We start from the raw sequence: 22,586 nt of genomic DNA, 5'->3' as shown, positions 1-22,586 counted from the left end.
TGTAATCTCCAGCACTTAGTAGGAGTATAATAAATGCTATTTGACGTGATTTGAGAAATGGTAGCTAAGTGCATTATATAATAATAATAAATAAATTGGAAAGTACTGGGGTCTGGAAGACTATAATGTTAATAATTTATCCTGAATTATTGACAGTTGTCATTTACAAAGTACAGGGTAAGACAACTACCTCATTTTCTTTTTTTCTTTTTTTTAAATAAACATTATTTTATTTGGTCATTTTCAAACATTATTCATTGGAAACAAAAATCATTTTCTTCCACACACACCCCCCGCCCCCCACCTCTCCCATAGCTGATGCATGATTCCACTGGGTATCACATGTGTTCTTGACTCGAACCCATTTCCGTGTTGTTGGTATTTGCATTGGAGTATTCATTTAGAGTCTCTCCTCAGTCATATCCCCTCCACCCCTGTAGTCAAGCAGTTGCTTTTCCTCAGTGTTTTTAGTCCCACAGTTTATCCTCTGCTTGTGGATAGTGTTTTTTAGATCCCTACAGATTGTTCAGGGACATTGCATTGATACTAATGGAGAAGTCTATTACCTTCGATTGTACCACAGTGTATCAGTCTTTGTGTATAATGATTCCCTGGTTCTACTCCTTTCGCTCTGCATCAGTTCCTGGAGGTTGTTCCAGACTCCATGGAATTCCTTCACTTTATTATTCCTTTTAGCACAATAGTATTCCATCACCAACATATATCACAATTTGTTCAGCCATTCCCCAATTGAAGGGCATCCCCTCAACTACCTCATTTTCTCTTATTAAAAAATACCATTTTGTATTGATTTATTATTATTTCTATTTTTCAGTTAAAGACACTGAGGCAAACAGGCTAAGTGACTTTACCAGGGTCACACAGCTAATTATTAAATGTCTGAGGCTGAATTTTTAACTCATCTCCTGACTCCAGACCCTCTCCATTGTGTTACCAGCTGCCTCACTCCTACCTTACTCTGAGGTATCAACTGATACCTAGCAGATTGGTTAACATGACAGCAAAGGAAAGTAATGAATGCTGGAGGGGGTGTGGCAAAGTTGGGACATTAATGCATTGCTGGTGGAGTTGTGAATTGATCCAACCATTCTGGAGGGCAATTTGGAAATATGCCCAAAGGGTGTGAAAAGACTATCTGCCCTATGATCCAGCCATAGCATTGCTGGGTTTGTACCCCAAAGAGATAATAAGGAAAAAGACATATACAAGAATATTCATAGTTGCACTCTTTTTGGTGGCCAAAAATTGGAAAATGAGGGGATGCCCTTCAATTGGGGAATGGCTGACCAAATTGTGGTATATGTTGGTGATAGAAAACTATTGCTCAAAGGAATAAATTAACTGGAGGAATTCCATGTGAACTAGAACAACCTCCAGGAATTGATGCAGAGTGAGAGGATCAGAACCAGGAAAACATTGTACACAGAGACTGATACACTGTGATACAATCGAATATAATGGACTTCTCCATTAGTGGCAATGCAATGACCCAGAATAACTTGGAGGAACGTAGGAGAAAAATTACTATCCACATCCAGAGTAAACACTGTGGGAGTAAATTCACCAAAGAAAAACAACTGCTTGAATACATGGGTCGAAGGGATGTGGTTAGGGATGTAGACTCTAAATGAACATCCTAGTGTAAACAACAACTTTGAAATAGGTTCTGATCAAGGACACAAGTAATACCCAATGAAATTGCATGTAGGCTGCAGGAAGGGTGGGTGAAGGGGAGGGAGGGAAATAAAGTGAGTATTGTAGCCAAAAAAAAAAGCCAAAAAACTCCTACCTTATGCCTTAGTATTAGTTAAGTGACAGTAGAGTGGTATGTGGTAGGCAGTGAGTTGCCCAGGGTCACACATTTAAGACGTATCTGAGGCTAGATTTTAATCCCTATCCTCCTGACTCCAGGCCTGGCTCTTTATCCATTGTGTGCTATCTAGCTGTCCCGAAGGCATAGAGTTTTGATACAGACTATTTAGAAAAACATTTCTCCATGATACAAATTTTATTATTGTATCTCTATTTTCCTTCACCCAATAAAAGTATTGGGCAGCCTCAGCAGTTTGTGATCAGCCTATGTACAGGTACCATCTTTGGAAATAAAAAAAAAATGATAGCTTGTATTTAGATCTCCTTCCAATGAAAGTTCATTGCTATATTTTTTGGAGGAACTATAGGTTATTTACAATACTAAATACATCAAGACAGATGGAATATATAAAAAAATTGACTTCAAAGTGGTACTGCTCAAATGGGAATTTATTTTCAGTACGGAAACATTTATTAGATTCTTGCGATGTGTTAGGTGTTGGACATACAAACTCAATAAAAGGAAACAATCCTTGCTCTTAAGGAGCTTATATTCCATCAATGAAGAAAACTTGTGTGAATATAAGTATGTATAGAATAAATATACAAGGTAGGTATAGGGAAGTCTGGAACCATCATTTGAGAGATTAAGATAAGCTTTATTTGGAACTCAGTCTTAAAAGAAATGAGTGACCCTATGAGATGGAATGAATAGGGAGGGCATTACAGAAAATTAATCAAGGACAAGAGGTTGGAGGAAGGGTTCAGGTGTTGAGATAGATCCTCATGTGTGAGAAACAGAGAGAACTGTTTGGAGAGGTAATAGAGTACAGATCAAGGATAAAACATAATGGAGCTAGAAAGGCCTGTTGGTTCCAACTTTAAAAAGCCAAACAAAAAGTTTTTATTGACTCCTAAACTCAGTAGGTAGCTCTAGGAGTTTGCTGAGTTAGAGGAGTAACATGGATTAGTTTTTAAGAAAAATGAATGTGAAAGCTTAATTGGAGTAGGAAAAAGCATAAGACAGAGAAACCAGTTAGGAAACAATTTCAGTAGTTTAGATAAAGTGTGATAAAGGCCCCTGATGTTGGCTGCTTGAATAGAAAGAGGAGGGATTTGAGGTAAAAGATGTGGACATGTCAGGATGTGATAACTGACTAACTAAACTTGTAGGATAAAGACAAAAGAGAAGTTGAAAACTTATACCTGGAGATAAAATGCTTAAGTAATTAACCTGAGATTAATGGTACCTTTGACAGAAATAAGAAAGTTTGAGATTTTGTGGAGAGATGTCTCTGGGTCATCCTTTTTGAAATGTATCATGGGCAATTTATGACTTGGGACTGGAGCTCAGAGGAGATACTGGGATTGGTTATATAGGGAGCTGGATATATAGACCTATGAATCATCTGCATAGATATAATAACTAAGTATTTAGAGGTTGATGAGGTTAATGAGAGAGAATATAAAGAGAAAGAGAAAAGGGTCTAGCACTTGAGCTTCACCAATAGTTAGAGAACTTGCTATGGAAGATAAAACTGATAAGTGGTCAGATAAGAGGAGGGCCAGAAGAGATTAATTTTGGGAAAATCCAGAGGAGATGGTAGTTAATAGTGTCAAATGCTGCTATTGAGTTGTCAGTGATAGGAAGCAGTTCAGTGATCTTTTACAAACCTCTTTTAAATAGATCTAGAATATATACCAGACTAAATATTCATTGGACAGTTCAGGAAAAAAGTCATAGTGTCCAGCATAATATGACTTTAAGAGAGATAGAGTCTGCAGAGCCTCGGAATACAGTCTGACCAGGAACACACCATAGATTTTGTGGTTTAGCTTCCAGGGAGAGTCTGTGCACCAGGACAAGAGGACTGGGCACTACAATTGGGCACAGGTGCAAAAATTGGCAGCTTTGTTGCCCTGCTGGTTGGTTTCAGTTAACACATTTAGGACAGACTGATGAAAGTACCTGTGCATGGGAGTGGTATTCTTAGGTAGGGAAGCATTGGACCATATGCTGAGAAATGAGGAAATTTAGAAGCCAGTAGCAGCAGTGACTCAGACTCCAGAAGCAGAACAGGGTCTCACTTCTAGCATATAGCTGAATTAGTAGAAGAATAACCTAGGCAGGAGTCCCAGAGAAAAGGGGAGCATAGAATTCTGCCACTACAAACCAGTACAGCTTTCTAACTGTCTGACAGGGACTAAATTTAACAGTAGCCTACTACTAGAGTTCAGACCAGAGAGGCAAATAGACTTTACTTGGATCAAATCACTTTGGAAATACTGAAAACTTACAGGTGCCCCACCTATCCCTGAGATTCTGAAATGACACAGCTGATGGACATCCCTTTAATTTAATTTCCAGTTCTTTGCCACCACAAGAAGAGCAGTTAATACATTTCTTGGAAGGGATTTTGAATGCTTGGAGTGTGTCATGTTCTGTCTTCAGTTTCTTTTTCTGACTTTTATTATATGTGTGGCATTTGGAAGATAATTGTCCTTAAGTGTCTTAACATCTCTTCCAGCTCTATATCTACGATCCTATGAACTTGGGTTGAATTGACTTATCTCAGCGATCTTATATTTTTTTCCCTTTTATTATTTTTTCCAGATTACATGTAGATATGATTTATAATAATTGCTTTCTGACATTATGTATTCCACATGTTCTCCTTCACAACCCTTTTACCTCCCCAAGAAGGCAGGTAATATGATGTAGGTTGTACATTTGTTATTATACATTACATATTTTCATGTTCATTGTGTTGTAAAACAAGATATGTATAGCTTACATTAGAGAAAAATTCATGGAAAAAATAAAGGAAAGAATGGTATGTTTCAATCTGCATTTGGATTTCGCATGTTCATTTTATGGCAGCAGATAGCCTTTTTGGTTAATGAGTCCCTTGAAGTTTTCTTGAATCCTTGCCTGGTTGATAATAGTTGTCATTAATAGTTGATCATTATATGCTATTGTTGTTATTGTGTACATTCTCTTGGTTCTGTTTGCCTCACCCTGCATCACTTTATATAAATCTGTCAATTTTTTTAGTGATAATCTTTTTTGTCATTTCTTAGGGCACAATAATATTCCATTACAATCACATACCACATCTTGTTCAGCCATTCCCCAAATTGATAGACATTCCTTCAGGTTCCAATTCTTTGCTCCCACAAAAAGAGCTGCTATAAATATTTTTGTACAAGTAGGGCCTTTCCTCCTATTTTTAACTTCTTTGGGATACAGACCTAGTAGTGGTATTGCTAGATCAAAGGATTCACACAGTTTTATGGCCCTTTGGGCCTGGTTCCCAATTGTTCTCCAGAATGGTTATATCAGTTCACAGCTCCACCAGTAGTGTATTAATGTCCCAGTTTTTCCAATTCCCTTTCAACATTTATATTTTCTTCTTTTTTTGCCATGTCAGCCAGTCTGATAGATATGAAGTGGTACCTCAGAGTTGTTTTAATTCACATTTTCTAAGTAATAGTGATATGGAACATGAATGAATGTATGAATATAATAATATGAAAAATATTATTAAAGATAATTTTAATTTCTTCATTTGAAAATTACCTCTAATCATTTGTCAATTAGGGAATGCATAGTATTCTTATAAATTTGACAGAGTTCTCTATATACTTGAGAAATGAGGCCTTTGTCAGAGACACTTGCTATAAAGAATTTTTCCCAATTCATTGTTTGCCTTTTAATTTTGGTTGTGTTGGTTTTCTTTGTATAAACCCTTTTTATTTTAATGTAGACAACTATTTTATGTCTTGTAATGTTCTCTATTTCTTGTTTGGACAAATTCTTCTCATATCATAGGTCTGACAGATAAATTATTTTGGGCTCCCCTTTATTTCTAAATCATATATCCATTTTGACCTTACTTTGGTATATGGTATGGGGTGTTGGTCTATGCCCAGTTTTTGCCATATTATTTTCCAGTTTTCCCAGTAGTTTTTGTTGAATAGTGAGTTTTTCCAAAAGTTTGGATCAGCAACACTAGGTTGCTGTGGTTATTTACCACTGTGTATTGACTGCCTAATCTATTGTATTGGTCCATCACTATTTCTTAGCCAGATTATTTTAATGGTTGCTGCTTTATAATACAGTTTGAGATCTGCTACAGCTAAGCCACCTTTCATATTTTCTTTTTCATTAATTTTCTTGATAGTATAGGTTCTTCTAGATGAATTTTGTTATTTTTCCCCCTAGCTCTATGAAATACTTTTTGGATAGTTTGCTTGGAATCACACTGAATAAGTAAATTAATTTAAGTGGAATTGTCATTTTTATTCTATTGACTCAGCCTACCCATGAGCAAATCATGTTTTTCCGGTTGTTTTGAAATTTGACTTATTTGTGTGAAAAATGTTCTGTAGTTCTTGTTTATATCATTCCTGGTTTTGTCTTGGCAAATAGATTCCCAGGCATTTTATATTGTATACAGTTATTTTAAATGAGGTTTCTCTTTCTGTCTTGTTGGGCTTTATTGGTTGCATAGAGAAATGGTGATGATTTATGTGGATTTATTTTATATCTTGCAATTTTGTTAAAGTTGTTAATTGTTTCATTTAGTTTTTGGTTGATTCTTTAGGATTCTTCAAGTATACCATCATATCATCTGCAAAGAGTGATAGCTTTATTTCCTTGTTACCTATTCAAATTCCCTCAATTTCTCCTATGTCTCTGATTGCTCAAAGGCTAGCATTTCTAATACAATACAAGTAGTGGTGATAATGGGCATCGTTGCTTCACTCCTCATCTTTTTGGAAAGACTTCTAACTTATTACCATTATAATGTTTTCTGATGGTTTTAGTTAGATGCCATTTGTCATTTTACCAAAGGTTCCATTTATTTCAGTGTTCTCTAATGTTTTTAATAGGGATGGATGTTGTATTTTTTTTCAAAAGCTTTTCCTGCATCTATTGTATCATATGGTTTCTGTTGGCTTTGTTACTGATACGACCAATTATGCTGATAATGATATTGAACTATCCTGGCATTCCTGGTACAAAATCCATTTGGTTATAGTGTATGATTCTTAAAATATGTTCAGTGATCTTTTATTGAGATTAACCATCTTTATGAACTGGTAGCTAACAAGACCCTTCAAAAATTGGGAATGTTTAATTGTTTGTAAGTATTAAGAAAACCAGAAAAAAATTAGAACATACCTAGAAAATACAGGTTTCCTATGAAATAACATAAAGAACTAAGTATAAAACTTTAAATAACAGAAATTTGATATCTATGTTTAAAATTTATGAGAGCCAGCTAGATGGCATGATAGAGAGAGCACTGGTTGTAGTCTTAGGAAAATGAGTTCAAATCAACTTTACTAGCTTTGTGACCCTGGACGAGTCCTGTAATTTCTGTATTCTTTGGTTTCCTCATCTATAAAAGAGGGATAATAATAGTATCTACCTTGCATGGTTATGAAAATCAAATGAGATAATGTTTGTAAAGCACTTTGCAAACCTTAAAAGCACTATACGAATCCTAGCTATTGTTATTGTTTGACTTAAAAAATTTTAATTTAGCTAATTTTAAAAATGTAAAACAAATTAATTTCCCCCTTTTAAACCATATTAGCAGACTATGTGGAGAGTGACTACTATTTCAAATGATTTTTTGAGTTTACTGTTTCTAAAGCCCAAGAGGTTAGACAAGCTTTCTTGAGAAGGTAAATATTTTAATGTTTAACTTCTGGCATTGCATTGGAATATAATTTGAGATGGTTAATGAAATCTGGCATTTTTCCCAACTCACACATATTACCTTTCATTGTTTGGGAGAAAGCAGAGGAATATTTGAAAGATTTGCCTCAGGGTTCTGCCTTCTTGGACAGGGTACCTCTTTGCAGCATGGTCCAAAAGTATCTAGCTACTGAACTGTTCTTTTCTTCTCTCTAAGAATCCTTTCCCTGAGACTGACTTCCTTGTCCTCCAGCAGGTGACTATTAGACTGTCTTATCTATCTTTCCTCACAAAGTTGGACCAGGCATAGTTTTGACTCTGGAGTAGTAGAGTTGGTTGTTCAAGTTTTGGGCACTATCAAATAAAAGGGTTCTGGTCAACTAAAAGTATCTTAATAATCTGAGTTGTGGCTTGGATTAATTCATGAAATACAACATTTAGCCAAACTAAGTGAGCATTAGGTAGTAGAAAGTAATTCATATTGCTTTGGACAATTTTCTGTCTTGTAGAACCTAGTTGCTGCAAAATTGCTCATTGTACTGCTCTATTTCCTGAGCTATTTTGTGCCCTGTCTTTTTATATAGCATTCACCAGACTGAATGCCAAGAGCTCAGAACTACTACTTACCCTGATCTTCCATATATGCTTGTGTGTGTGTGTGTGTGTGTGTGTGTGTGTGTGTGTGTCCCACTACCATGCTGCTTATGTGGAGGGATACAACATACTTCTTTAAAACAAAAATCCCACATAACATTCATTCACATATTACTTACCATGATAAGGTATTTATAGACTTTCAGATAAATACTTCAGTGTGAACATCAAAATGTGAATTACTTGAGTAAAATTTATTCAAAAAATTATTTGTAGTCATGTCAAGTAAATGGTGCTATCTTAAGTTGTCATTCTAAAATGTTTTATTATACAGAACTGAATTCTGTGATGCTATTTCCCCTCCCCCACAAAAAATTAAAATGTATTTAACTAGCACAATATGAATTGTTTAATTGAAAATTGGGTTAAGTACTTTTGGATTCTTTGGACTTTTTTGTTCTTTATTCATATGTGCATGGTCTGTATTACAAAATACAAATGCCTTATATGCATTAAGAAAATGTGAGGCAGAGTGTGACATAGTTGAAAGGGGTCTGACTTTGGAATCAGGATTACCTAGAATCTGTCTGACCCAGGGAAAAATCACTTAACCTCTCAATGACTGGAGCAGCTTTCTAAGACTCAGTTGCAGATGATTCACATCACTGGAGGGAGTTTCCACAGAGAGTTTCCTACACCAGTGAAGTCAACTCTGGATACTTATGTTCCCTTAAAACTAATTAAAAAAAAATAACTACCATTTAAAACCTGGCTCAGGATTATGTTAAGGAAAGAAACATTAAAGAACCCTTTCTCAATTTCTTGCTTTACCCTTTTCATTTTTCAAAGAAAAATTATTTCATTTGTGCCAAATTCTGAAAAATAGAAGAAATCCAATTATTAGAATTGTAAAGTTTTGCAGAGAAGTTAGCATATATTACTTGGCAATTTAAAGTTGGCAATAAACCACGTCTTGGGGAAAATAAATTGAGACCATGCAGATGTAGGTTTATTTTGACAACTTGATTGATGTTTGGCCTCAAGAATTGCCATACATAACCTTGAAATCACAGATTTAGAAGGGACCTTGGAGGTTTTCTAGTTTGACCACCTATTTCATTTCAAAGAGGAGGAAACTGGGGCTAGCCAGTAGAGATGAGATAACTTGTTTGCAATTACACAGGTAGGAAGTGGCAATCTGTATAACCAGGACCTTCTTTATATTCTTGTATAGGCAGAAAGTTCTGAAATCTGCTAACTGAATCCATTATAAATTTCTGGCCTTCTTCCTCACTTTAAAGTCAATTTGAAATAGCAATAGTTTGTAAACAGAACAGTTCACATTTGTGTAGCTTTAGTTGTCAAGAGTGTTCCAACATCAGTTTGACTTTAGATAAATTATTTGACATCTTTTCTTGTATTTTTCCAATTGCCTGTCAAGACATCTCAAACTAGATGTCCTGTAAACATCTGAAATCCAACATCCCCGATTGAACTCACTATTTTACCCCCTGCCCTTTTTAACTTTTCTATAACTGTTGTGAGTACCACTCTCCTCTTATTCATCTGGACTCCATACCTCCTCAATTCCTTTCACACTTAATAGTCAATCTGTTGCGAAAGTCTGTCAGTTTTAGCTTTGCAACATTTTTGTACATATATATATATATATATTATACACACCGCCTTCTCTCCTGACACTGTCACTGCCTAGGTGCAGATCTTCATTCATCCCAGTCCCACATTTTGTTACTTCCTCTTCTTGCCTCAAGTTTTCCCCTTACATCATTCCCTCCTCACAACTATTAAGTTGATCTTCTAAAGTACAGGTTGGACCATAATCACCTCCCTGTTCAATAAACTCCAGTAACTCCTTATCCTTTTCATGATCAAATAAGGTCTAGGTTGTATAATGGGCTTGGAGTCAGGAAAATTTGAGTTCAAATTTAGCTTCAGATACTAGATACTATCTGGGCAAATCACTCAATGATTGCTTGCCTCAGTTTCCTTCTTGTTAAAATATGGATACAATAGTACCTACCTCATTTTTTGTGATAATCAAATGAATTAATAAATGTAAAGTGCTTAGCATTGTGCCTGGCATAATAGGAACTATATGAATGTTAACTAAATATAAAGACACATTTTAAAGTACTTTATAACCTTTCATCTTTCTAGTCTTCTTAACATTAGTCTCTCCTTCCACCTCACCCCTGATACTGACTTCCTTGGTGTTCCTTATATAAAACATGCCATCTCTTGAATCCATGACTTTTCACTGGCTGTATTTCATGCTTGGAATACTTTCTTTTATCTTCAGGCTTCCCTGACTTCTTTCAGGTCTTAGCTAAAAGTCTTCTTTTCCCTCTTAATGGTAGTGCCTTTTCTCTGTTGTTATCTTCAGTTTATCTCGTATAGATCGTGTTTGCACAGTTATTTTCATTTTGCTTCCCCTATTAGACTCTGAGTTCAGGGACTGCTTTCTTTGTCTGTCTTTGTATTTCTAGCAGTTATTACAGTTCACACAGAAGGCATCACTAAATGTTTCTTGACTTCTTACATCTTATTCTTCATCTTCACTGAAAGTAAAGATGTGTATAAGTCACAAAAATTTTGAGTTCAAAAGTAGCAGAAATGATATACTTTGACTTCTTTATGAGAGAAATAATTCTAAATGTAAAGTGATGGTATATTTTTCATTGAAATAGCCACCTTCTTATGTAAAGTATTTTGATAATTTAGTGGTTCAAAAATGTTAAAATTCAGTTAAAATATTGATGTCTAATCTTTGGGCAGAAGAAATTGGTACTCAGTGGCCTGAATAATTTTTAGGAGTTCCTGCCACATTTTCAATTTTCAGGTCTTAGGATCTGGATAGGAAAGCAATTTTAAAGGGTACCTAGCTCAACCCCCTCATTTTACAGATGAGAATACTGAGGCCCAGAGAGAGTAAATCAGTTGTTGAGGTTATACAGATAATAAACCATTATTGAAGGAATTTCAGCTATTGTCCTCTATTTACAGAGTCCAGAGAGCGCTTTCCACTGTTCTATGTTACATACTTCTTTTTACTAATAGATATTTTTTTTTCACCTAAAATTATTTGGCTCAAAATAGATGATTATATTTAAGTATCTGGGAAGTGAGAATGGAAAGTCCTTCTGAAAGTAGATTTCATTAGTAGATAAAATAATGCCTGCAGAAGAATTTTACCAAACTTTATTCTTCCTTTTCCATGTTCCATAAATCTTTTGTGGTGAAATTATCAATTGCACTGGAGGATTTATTCTGTTTTTTAAAAAAAATATTTTATGGATACTCCTATAACACTTTGATGATCCAACTGTTATCTCTCTCAGGCATGTGTCCAACCTGCCTTTTTCAGTCATATATGTCTTCTGTATTTCTTTTTTATGCACAATTGCATAAATGCCTTTGCCCTGAAGTTGTTGTTTGCAATGTATTTTGACCTTTCTATTGTCTTGAGTTATTTGTAAGTTTGTCTTACTTAAGGAAATAGTGGTGGAACTTGAAGATATAATAATTTCACTAGAGGAATGCTGGCATTAAGAAAGCTTTAGGGGCAGTGAACAATTTGGGATTGTTGAAAACACTGCAGTTTCTCTAATGTGATCCCAGCCTAAAATTTCCTTTCTGTGACGTCTTGGAACTAGATCATTGTCCATTTGCATTGCCTACTTACACATATAGGCAGACATGTATATATTCTCACATGCATGTATGCATATGTATATTAGAGATAGTCTATCCAATTGTCACAGCAATCTATGCTATATGTGTTTTCATTTTTTTTTTCAGTAGGAATATTCAGCCTATAGATCTTATTGTAGTCAACATTGTTCAGTTTTAGTCATATATAAGTCTTGTGACTTCATGTTTTGAATTTTCTTGGCATAGATACTGGAGTTGTTTGCCATTTTTTCTCCAACTCATTTTATAGATGAGGATCTGGGGCAATAGGATTAGGTGACTTTCCCACGGTCCCACAGCTTTCAAGTGTTTGAGGCCAGATTTAAACTCATGAAGATGTCTTCTTGATTGCAAACTCAGTGTTCTATCTACTGTGCCACTTAACTGCTTAGAAGCAATATATTGTTGTGGTATTTGTTGCAAAAAGATTTTGATTTGAAGAATTTTGCTATTGACATATATTATTTTATCTGTACTTTGTTTGGACTCTGCACAAAGTATTTTTTACAGGTAATATCTTACTTATGCCCATATCTACCTGTTTTTTCCCCTCACTTGATGTTGATGCTAATAGGATTAAGAAAAAAAATCTACGTGATCCTATCTGTCATAGTATTTTGTGATTTTTAACTTGTGTTGGAGACACTTTGAGAAGAAGTATGGTGTTGTAGCAAGAGCACTGGACTTAGAATTGTGAGAGATCTATTATTGATTTTGAGATTATGAAAGGTTCAAATGTCACTTTTGTTAATAGTTTTTTAAAAAAAATTCAGCCACCTCACTTGGTTTTCTCATGTGTAAAATGAGTGTCATATCTGTGGTTCTTTATAGTATGGTCTTTGAAAGGATCAAGTGAAATGATAAATTTAAAATCCTTAATTTAAATTGTTATATACATTTGAAGAGAGTCTTTAGGAGCTGCATTTTGTTTTACTAAGTCAGTTTTTAAAAAAATCAAATGTGGGTGATTTTTATATTCTTTACACCAAAGATGTAGTCTTTTCTTGAAAATTATATGCAAAATCCTACCTGTTTTTTAATCTCATTTTAAATTAAGGATACCCTCTTTGCACATATAGACTTTTTTCAAATATTTTTGTAGAGATGGAAAAATAAGACATTGTTGATGTCTTCTTGGTAGGCCTTTTTGAGTAAAAGAACTATTGGTGATCTTTTTCATTCTTTTGGCATTGTCAGAATGTCAGTTTGAGAGTTGAATTGAATGCCTTCAGAATTGTCACTCCAAATATAGATTTGTTTTGTATGTATTTGATTAATTTTTGACACTCATCCTAGACTGCTATTTGTTTTAAACAAAACAAACTTTGGGGGGGTTATTTTGAATTTGAAAAAAATCTACATACATGAAAAACAATGTATAAAGAATAGAAAAAAGGAATTTTATATGAAGACCTCCTTATATACATGTTGTTTCTTTTTAACATGTAAGCAAGATCAACAAATCTATACACCATTCCAATCTGAAAAATGTATTTCTCATTCTGTATCAGTAGTTTTATTAACTCTGTCAAGAGATGGGAATCATGATTCAACTAAAGTCTGCTAGAGTTTGGTTTGTCATTATATTGATCAGAGTTTCAAAGTATTTCAAAATTATTTTTCTTTATGGTGATGAAGTGCTGATATCAGTTCATACAAGTCTTCCCAGGTTACTTTGATTCAGTTATTTCTCTCAAAATTTTCTCCAAATTGTGCTAAGAGTGGACCCAAAATGGCTGAGTCCACCCAGCTGGGTTTGAATCCTGAGTAAAATCCTCAGAGTCCAAGAGTCAGGATTTGAAGGTAAAATTGCCAGGCAATTTAACACACACAACAGGGATAACTAATTTTTCTCCAGGATGTTCACCAGCTAAACAGGAACCTCAGGAAAATCGTTTGACGGTTTCCCTTCATCCACCAAAGGATTGAGGTAGGAAAGCTCACAGAAGCAACTCTTCCTTTCCTAGCTTAGACAGGAAGTCCCAGTTGTACCTTCTAAACTCTTCCTCCCCTGCCTCCTGCATTCCAGAATCCTCTCTCCAAAGTTCCTAGAGTGTGCCCATGTTAGCACCTTGAAGACAACCTTCAACTTCTCTTAAAACTTACTCTTATCTCTATAATTCTACTATTTACAGAATCCATCCCCTTCATTGTCTTACCATTAATTATTATCCCTATATATTATATACCATTTTCCCCTCAACCATTCTCTAACTGATGGTCACACTAGTTTAGTTTATGATTCTTTGCTGCAACAAAAAAATGCTTCCATGAATATTTGTATAGTTAAAATGGATCTTTACCTTTAGCAAAACTATTTGAGCACATTCACTATGTCCAACTAAATATAGAATATTCCATGTATATAGACTCTCGGGAAAGAAAGTGATTTTTTTTCAATTCTTCTTGGGGTCCAATTCCAGTTATTTTTATTTACACAGTATTCATTTTGTTTTTTGTCCTTTTCATTTATATTAATGTAGTTGTATATGTATAATACATGTATGTGTTTTGCTTGTTTGACTTTGTATCATTTCTTGTTATGTTTTTCTGAATTTTTCTCATTAATAGTTTTTTATGATGAAATGATACTTAATCCTATCTGTATACTACATTTTATTTAATTATTTTCCAACTCATAGGCACCTAGACATTACAGAACTTTAAGGAATCCATGTGTGTATATCTAGTCTTAAGCCATTCTCAGTCAATAAAAAAAGAATCGCTACAGTTATGTGATTTTAAAACTTTAGAAATCTTTGCAACAATATAGTCTGCCTAGAAAATATAGGTGATATTATTGATATTGATATAGGTGAATCATTGAATTCCCTATGGCCATTTCCTTATCCTTGTTCTCCATAACCTTTATGCAGCATTTGAAAATTTTGACCACATCCTTTTTAATCTTATTTTTTCTCTTCAGCTTTTCTGATACTGCCCTCTTCTGATTACTTTCATTTCATTCATTGAGAGAGCGAGAGAGTGAGTTAGTGAGTTAGTGAGTGTGTGTGTGTTTGGCCTAATTCATCTTTTTCTAACTACCTCCCAAGTTTCAATGAGTGAATAACTCCCTAAACTTTTGGTCTTGATTTTTCTCTCACTAAATTCTTTTATAGATCTCATTACGTTTGACTCTTGACCACATTTGGGCTTTTCTTGGCAAAGATACTGGAGTAGTTTTTCATTTCCTTCTTCAGTTCAATTTGTAGATCAGGAAATGAGCAAGCAAGGTAAGTGACCTGCCCATGGTCACAGAGTTAGTGTCTGAGGTCACATTTGAACTCAGCTGTTCCTGACTCTAGGGCCCCGACATCTGACACTGTGCTGCTTAGATAGAATCCATGGCTTTTTAAAGGACTCCATTCTAAGCATTCTCCATCCCCTTCTCCCCCACTCCCTTTCCTCCCCTTTGGTATATCTAGGTGCTAGTGACTTACTCACTAAGGCTACTTTGTATCTATTCTCTGTATCTTGCATGTAACTTTTATGTAGTCTCCATGACTAAGAATGTAAACTCCTCTTTGCTTTTTTCTTCTTGTCTCTAGTCCTTAGCAAAGTGCCTGGCATATGATTGTTGATATCACTGTGTAACTTTTACCCTCTTTATTCTAGTTATATACTTTTGTATACTCTTACCTTATTTTTCCCTCTTTAGTACAAGTTCTTTTAAATCTAGAGGTAGAGATTACTGATTTTTGTTTAGTGTCTAACATATTAATATTAAGTAAGCACTTGAGAATATTTGACAAATTGAAATGTCACTGAAAACTTTCAAGTAGACTCTGAATCACTTAACCATCAGGAGTGTTTTAGAAGGGATCCATACTTTGAGAGGGAAGTTAGATTTTGGACTCTGTAAAGTTCCTTTACAAATCTGGTACCATGGCAGATTTTTAAGATCTAGAAATGATTATAACGATTATTTTGTTTAGCTTCCTTATTTTAGGGACACAGAGAGGTGAAGTTCCTTGCCTGAAGCCACACAGATAGCTGGGGCAAAGCTAGGACAAGGAATCCAATTCTTCTAGATTTCAGCTTAGTATCTTATTCATCATTTGTTCTGTAGCCCCCTGAATGAGAGAGCCCTCTGTCATAATGCAACCCCAACTCAATTTTGTTGTAACTTAATTCATCCTTGCAGAATTTTTATAATGTCAAAGTCTGCCAGTACCTGTAGAGTCTTTTATCTTTTGCTCTATTCTATCTTCTCTGACCCACCTCACTCCTCTACCCCAGTCAGATACAGTTCTCTATAACCTTAAGATCTATCATTTTCACAGAAATGGTCTTGATATGTTTTTACTTAAACCTGTTGAACCAGAGGTCCTAGTACTGTCACAATGGATTATTGGTGAAGATTTAGTTTCCTCTAAAGTGTGCATATCCTTTGATCCAGCTACATATACTACTCTTGGATCTATACTCCAAAGAAATCAGGGGAAAAGGATCTATATGAACAAAAATATTTATAGCAGTTCTTTCTGTGGTAGGCAAGGTAGTTTCTCAAAGGGTGTCCTATTGGGGAATGGCTAAAGAAATTGTAGTGTATTGAATGTAGTGTAGTGCAATGGAATATTACTGTGCCATAGGAAATGATGAAACGATTCCAGATAAAACTAGGAAGAGCTCTATGAACAGATACAGAGCAAAGTGAATGGAAATAGACTCCTTTACACAGTGATAGTCACATTGTAAAGAATAATAACTTTGCAAGGCTTTAGACCTCTAAATCAGCCATAAATCCAAAAGAATGAAGAAAAAACATGGCATTCCCCTCCTCCCAGGAGAGGTGATAAACTTAAAATGCAGAACGAAACATGAATTTTTGGACATGACTTATGTAGGAATTAGTTTTGGCAGACTATGCAACTCTATATTGAGGGTTTTATTTTTTTGCATTTGCTCTTTATTTGCCCAGTGGAGGGAGGGGAGAAGCGAATGAGGTGCGAGATATAAATTAATTTTAGTATATGTGTTGCCAAAACACGCACTAAATTCATTTAAAAAAATGCCTGTTCATTGAAAAAATAATTATTTTTAAAAATAATTTATGCACAACTTCTCCTTGATGCATTTATCTGTTACACAAAATGAAGCACAGCTCTACAAAATATTTTCAAAATTGTATGTTTATTTGAAACTGTTAAATCTCTTATCAGTTTATTAAATTAAAAGAAACTGTTAAATCTCTTATCAGTTTATTAAATTAAAAGAAACCACACACTAAAAAAAAATCTCCATTTTTCCAATAGGTCTCTGGCCCTAATGAGCCCTCCCATGTAATAAAGAATCATAAAACTGCAATCACAGAATTTGAGCACTAGAAGGTACTTCCTGAAAGATATCCCTGCTTTAATATATTTCACAGAAGACACAGTTGGCAAAACTAACACACTGAAGATTTCTGACAATATATGCTTCCATAACTGTAGTCTCCTGCCTATTTATTGAGAAGAGAAAAACACTTTGTCATCAGTCTTTATGGGAATGATTGGTGATTACATTAATATGATATCTGATATCTCAGTTGTTTTTTTATATTATTACATTAAAGTAATTGGTATCACCATAGAATTAGGAAAGTGAGGACTCAAGTTTCACTTTTAAAAATAATGGCCATGCAACTGTACTCTAGGCCAGTGATGGCAAACCTTTTAGAGGTCATGTGCCCAAACTTCAATTCTTATTGGCATGTGAGCCCCCTGCATTACCCCAGACAGAGGAGGGAGGAAGCACTCCCATTGGGCTGCTGGGCAGAGGGGCAGGTGATGGGAGAAATGCCCTTAGGCTTGATGGAGAGGGGGAAAGGGAGCAGCCCCCATCCAGCATGCTTTGGTATATGTGCCATAGGTTCACCAACATGGCTCTAGGCAACTTAAAATTAAAAAAAAAATTAGCAGTGTTTACTGTATTAATATCTTTTTAAAAATTATTTTTATTTTTTTCAGATTACATGTTCTCTCCCTTGCTCCCTCCCTTTTCTTCTTCCCCAAGAAGGCAAGCAATTTGATGTGGGCCATATTATATGATATAATACAATTTTCCCTGTTTGTCATGATGTGAAACAAGATATATTGCTTACACCAGAGAAAGATTTGTGGAGGAAATAAAGTGAACAATGGCATGTTTCAATCTGCATTTGGATCCGTGTTTGCTCTTTCCATGGCAGCTGATACCTTTTTTTTTTTAATTTGGTCAGGGTTCCTTGGAGTTGTCCTGGACCCTTACCTTGTTAATAATAGTTGTCATTCACAGTTGGATCATTCTATGTTTTTGTTGTTACAGTGTACAACATTCTCCTGGTTCTGCTTACTTTGCATCATTTCACATGTCTTTCCAGGCTTTTTTGTTGTCATCTTGTTTGTCATTTCTTATGGCACAATAGCATTACATTATAATCACACACTACAACTTGTCCAGTCATTCCCTAATTGATGGACATCTCTTCATTTTCCTTGTCTTTGCTACCACAAAAAGAGTTGCTGTAAATATCTTAGAACATTTAGTTTCTTGTCCCTTTTCCTTGATCACCCTAGGAAATAAACCTAATAGTAGTATTGCTGTGTCAAAAGAAATACACATTTTCATAACTCTGAGTATAATCTCAGATTGCTCTCCAAAATGGTTGGATTGGTCTACATTCCATTAACAATGTATTAATATCCCTATTTTACTATACCCCCTCCAACATTTGTCATTTTTCCCTTTACCCTTTTAGCCAGTCTGATAGGTGTGAAATGATATCTTAGTTGTTTTGAGTTGCATTTCTCTAATCAATAATGATTTAGAAAATAAAAAATATATCTATATGTTGTTATTATTTATAATATATAAATATATTTATTATATATAATACATTTTTCCCTTTACCCTTTTAGCCAGTCTGATAGGTGTGAAATGATATCTTAGTTGTTTTGAGTTGCATTTCTCTAATCAATAATGATTTAGAAAATAAAAAATATATCTATATGTTGTTATTATTTATAATATATAAATATATTTATTATATATAATACATAAAATAAATGAATAAAAATATAAATAAAAGAAAGCAAAGATATACATGTATTCCTTGCAACTGTTTCGCCATCACAGTTTTGACATAGTGTAGGTTGGCATAAGAAATAAATGGGAATTTGGGGGGAGCTGCAGAAAATGTTTAATGAAAATACTTAGAAACTCATGCATAAACTGTATGATGTATTGCATAATGTTAATGTATTTTATCTTTGAATACTATAAGAAACAATTTCTTTAAAGTTAAAATAAGTAAAAACAATCAGCCATCAGCAGATGGCACACAAAGGCTAGAAATCTAGAAGTTTTTTTTTAAACATTGACTCATGTATAGCCTGTGATAAAATATTTAACCAAATTTCACAATAAGCTGTTATAAATATTCCATAAAAAAATCAGACTTATCTGCTTTGAAGAGAGGGCTAAAAAGTTTTACATAGATTTTTCCATATCACAGGGATGTTGTGCCCCTAACCCTCACAATGTGGAAGGGATACTTGTATTTGTACAAAAGCTTTTCAGTGTAATATATTCAAAATTATCCATTTTACATTCCACAATCTCTCTATCACCTTATTCATAAATTCTTCTCCTATCCATAAATCTGATAGGTAATATGTTCCTTATTCTTCTAAATTGCTTATTTCTCTCTACCTTGGTCACATATCCATTTTGGTCTCTTTTTTTGGTAAATGGTGTAAGATGATGGTCTATATCTAATTTCTACCAAACTGCTTTCCAGTTTTCCCAAAAATTTTTACCAAATAGTGAATTCTTATTCCAAAAACTTGGATCTTTACCTTTGTCTAACACAGTTACTAGAGTCTTTTATAATTCTTTGTAGTATGTCTATTTTGTTTCACTGATCTGCTTTTTTATTCTTAGCAGGTAGCACATGGTTTTTGATCATTACTGCTTGATAATTTAGTTCAAAATCTGTTACTTCTAGACCTCCTTCCTTTACATTTTTTCATTAATTCCTTCCTTTTAATAGACCTTTTGTTTTCCAAATGAATTTTATTATTTTTATTTGTAGTTAAATAAAATACCTTTTTGATAGCTTAATTGGAATGACACTGAATAATAGACTAGGTAGGATTGTCATTTTAATTATGTTGACTTTGTCTACTCATGAGCAATTGATATTTCTAGGTAACTTAATAGTATAAGTTGTAGACCTCTACTAGTAAGAATTGCCTGTACTAATGAAATCACAGGTTTAATCCTTATCCCCAGTTACTGTGTATTAGTTATTCATATCTTCCTTAGTTTCTCTGAATTCCTCATATTTGTTGTTTCTTATGGTCCATTAGTATCATATTTCTTCCATTCATAGGATGAAATTTATTCAGTCATTCCTTAATTGTTAGTAACACGATTTGTTTCCAGTTTTTTTCTTCTACAAAATATTCATCTTCCTTTTAAAGGGGTAAAATCCAGGGTGATAACTGCAATTGAGACATTTCAGTTAACTTCTTTGATTTTTCATTAAGCTACCCACCACACAATGCTTATGTTAGGCTAGACATAATTGAACAACATAACGGCATGTAAATAGAACAGAAATATTTGATGATCACTTTCTCAGTGCTTATAAAGTCATTTGTTGCTGACTAAAGAAGGAGACACATTTTTGGATTTGGAAATATAGAATTTTATTTTGCTCATTTGTTACAGGACTTTTTCTGGTATAGGGGGAGATGAAAGGAAAAATCCTTGAAAACTGGAGAAATAAAATTAATTTAAAATTATTTGCTTCATTAATTATTAATATGCATAATTTATCTTCAAGTAATAAGTTTATTAGAATCAACCAGAACTAATCCAATCCATGACAAGTCAAGGGATCAGATTTACATTCAATTCACTGATTTTTTTTTATATTAGTACATGGGCTTATAGAATATATGGATTGTTTTAAACTGATAAACCAACATTTCCTGAAATCATTAATGAAAAATGATTAGATAAATCCATGCTTAAATTTACTTTAATACTTTGTTCTGTAATGGGGAAATTTAGGCCTCTGTGAGAGGGTTATAATATTGTAATGGCTAAAATGTGGGTACAGGATTTATGTAATATTGAACAATGGCCGCCAAGGAATTTACTTATGAAATTCCTAAAATGAAACACTCAAGTCAGAATGAGGTTTATGGAGGTTTAATCACACTGGGAGTAGGGAAAAGGTTAGGGAGAGAAGGAGAGAAGAGAAAAGGGAAAGAGGCTACTCAACCTCTGACCAAGGCAGGGGGAGTTTTAGGCCCAAAGGCCCAGGTGGAAAGAATCAGTCCTTAACTCACGTGACCGATCTGAAGGAAAGCTGTCTGCGGGCGTCCTCCCTCTCCAAGCTCCTAACACCAACTCCCCTAGCTCCTTACACAGGAAGTCCCTCGAATCTCAGAGGCTGTTCCCTACCTCTCTTCCTGTGTCTCACAAATCCAATGGTTGGCTCTAGCTTGGCTTAGGACAGCCCAGGTGGGCAGTTAGTTATTTCTGATTAGTCATTGACTAGCGCATGCCCGTGTAGGTGGGTGTGCACAATTTTTGGGTGCTAGACCAAAATGGAGACTTTTAAAATTCACAGTTCTGTAATCTCATCAGTCCGTGTTTTTCCTTCTGTGGTACCTTCCCTTCATCCTGTGCCACATTTCTCCATGTTTGATCTATTAAGCATTTATTAAGCTCTTACTCTGTGCCTGGCACTGAAGCATTGGTAATACAAACACAAAGAATGAAACATAGTTAGAGTCTACTGGGGGGAGTTGTATATGTGTGTATTTATATACACCAAGTATATGGTATATCTACCTGTTATATGCAGAACATATATTCTGATTTATCCACACAGCATATGCAGGATAAATTCAAAAGAAATAAAAAGGGGTTTGGGATGGAGGACACTAATATCTGGGGGCATAATGAAAGACTTTATTTTCAAAGGTAACTCAAACTACATCTGGAAGTAAAATGGGGATTTTGGAATGTGAAAAGAAGGGATAGGGCATATTCCCCAGCCAACAACAATAGCCAGTACAAAGGCATAGAGACTGGAGAGAAATGTCTAGCATGAGCTTTTTTTTTTTTAATAATATTTTATTTGATCATTTCCAAGCATTATTCATTAGAGACAAAGACCATTTTCTTCCCCCCCTTCAGCCAACACGTGATTCCACTTGGTATCACATGTGTTCTTGATTCGAACCCATTGTCATGTTGTTAGCATGAGCTTTTTTACCTAGAGTATAGAGAACAAAAAGGGGTGTAATGTGTAATGAGGCTAGAAAAGTACGTTGGAAACAAATTATGGAGCACTTAAAATGTTGAACTTGGGAGTTTTTGTTTGATCCTAGAGGCAATAGTGAGCCATTGGAGTTTAAGGAGGGGAGTCACTTGGTCATAGCTGCACTTTGGAAAATTACTTGGCAACAGTGTAGATAGAGATTTGGATTGAGGTGAAGAGAGACCTTAGGCTGTAAGACCTATTAAGAGGCCAATCCAGTTGTTTAGAGTTGTATTGAAAAAACCTGAAGTAGTAGCTGTGACGTGTGTGTGTGTGTGTGTGTGTGTGTGTGTGTGTGTGTGTTCTCCAATGCTTAAAAAATGTGGACTATCCATCTTTTATCTCTTTCTTGCCATATTCTGCAACCCACTTTCTATTCTAGTCACACATCTCTTTGCTTACAATTTTTATGCCATTTCTCTTGAAGAATTCTTA

The 22,586-nt window shown here is 34.7% G+C and overlaps 1 protein-coding gene across 7 annotated transcripts in view; it reads left to right on the top strand.

Annotated features, from left to right (window-relative positions):
• FBXW7 (F-box and WD repeat domain containing 7) overlaps positions 1–22,586 on the top strand; it is a 263,842-nt gene that overhangs the window by 55,456 nt on the left and 185,800 nt on the right. The gene's annotated exons all lie outside the window — the stretch shown is intronic.

The sequence above is a fragment of the Monodelphis domestica genome, chromosome 6 (genome assembly GCF_027887165.1).
Source record: "Monodelphis domestica isolate mMonDom1 chromosome 6, mMonDom1.pri, whole genome shotgun sequence".
NCBI lineage: Eukaryota > Metazoa > Chordata > Mammalia > Didelphimorphia > Didelphidae > Monodelphis > Monodelphis domestica.
Note: the sequence above shows the minus strand (reverse complement) of the source record. Positions and strands in the feature narration are given on the sequence as shown.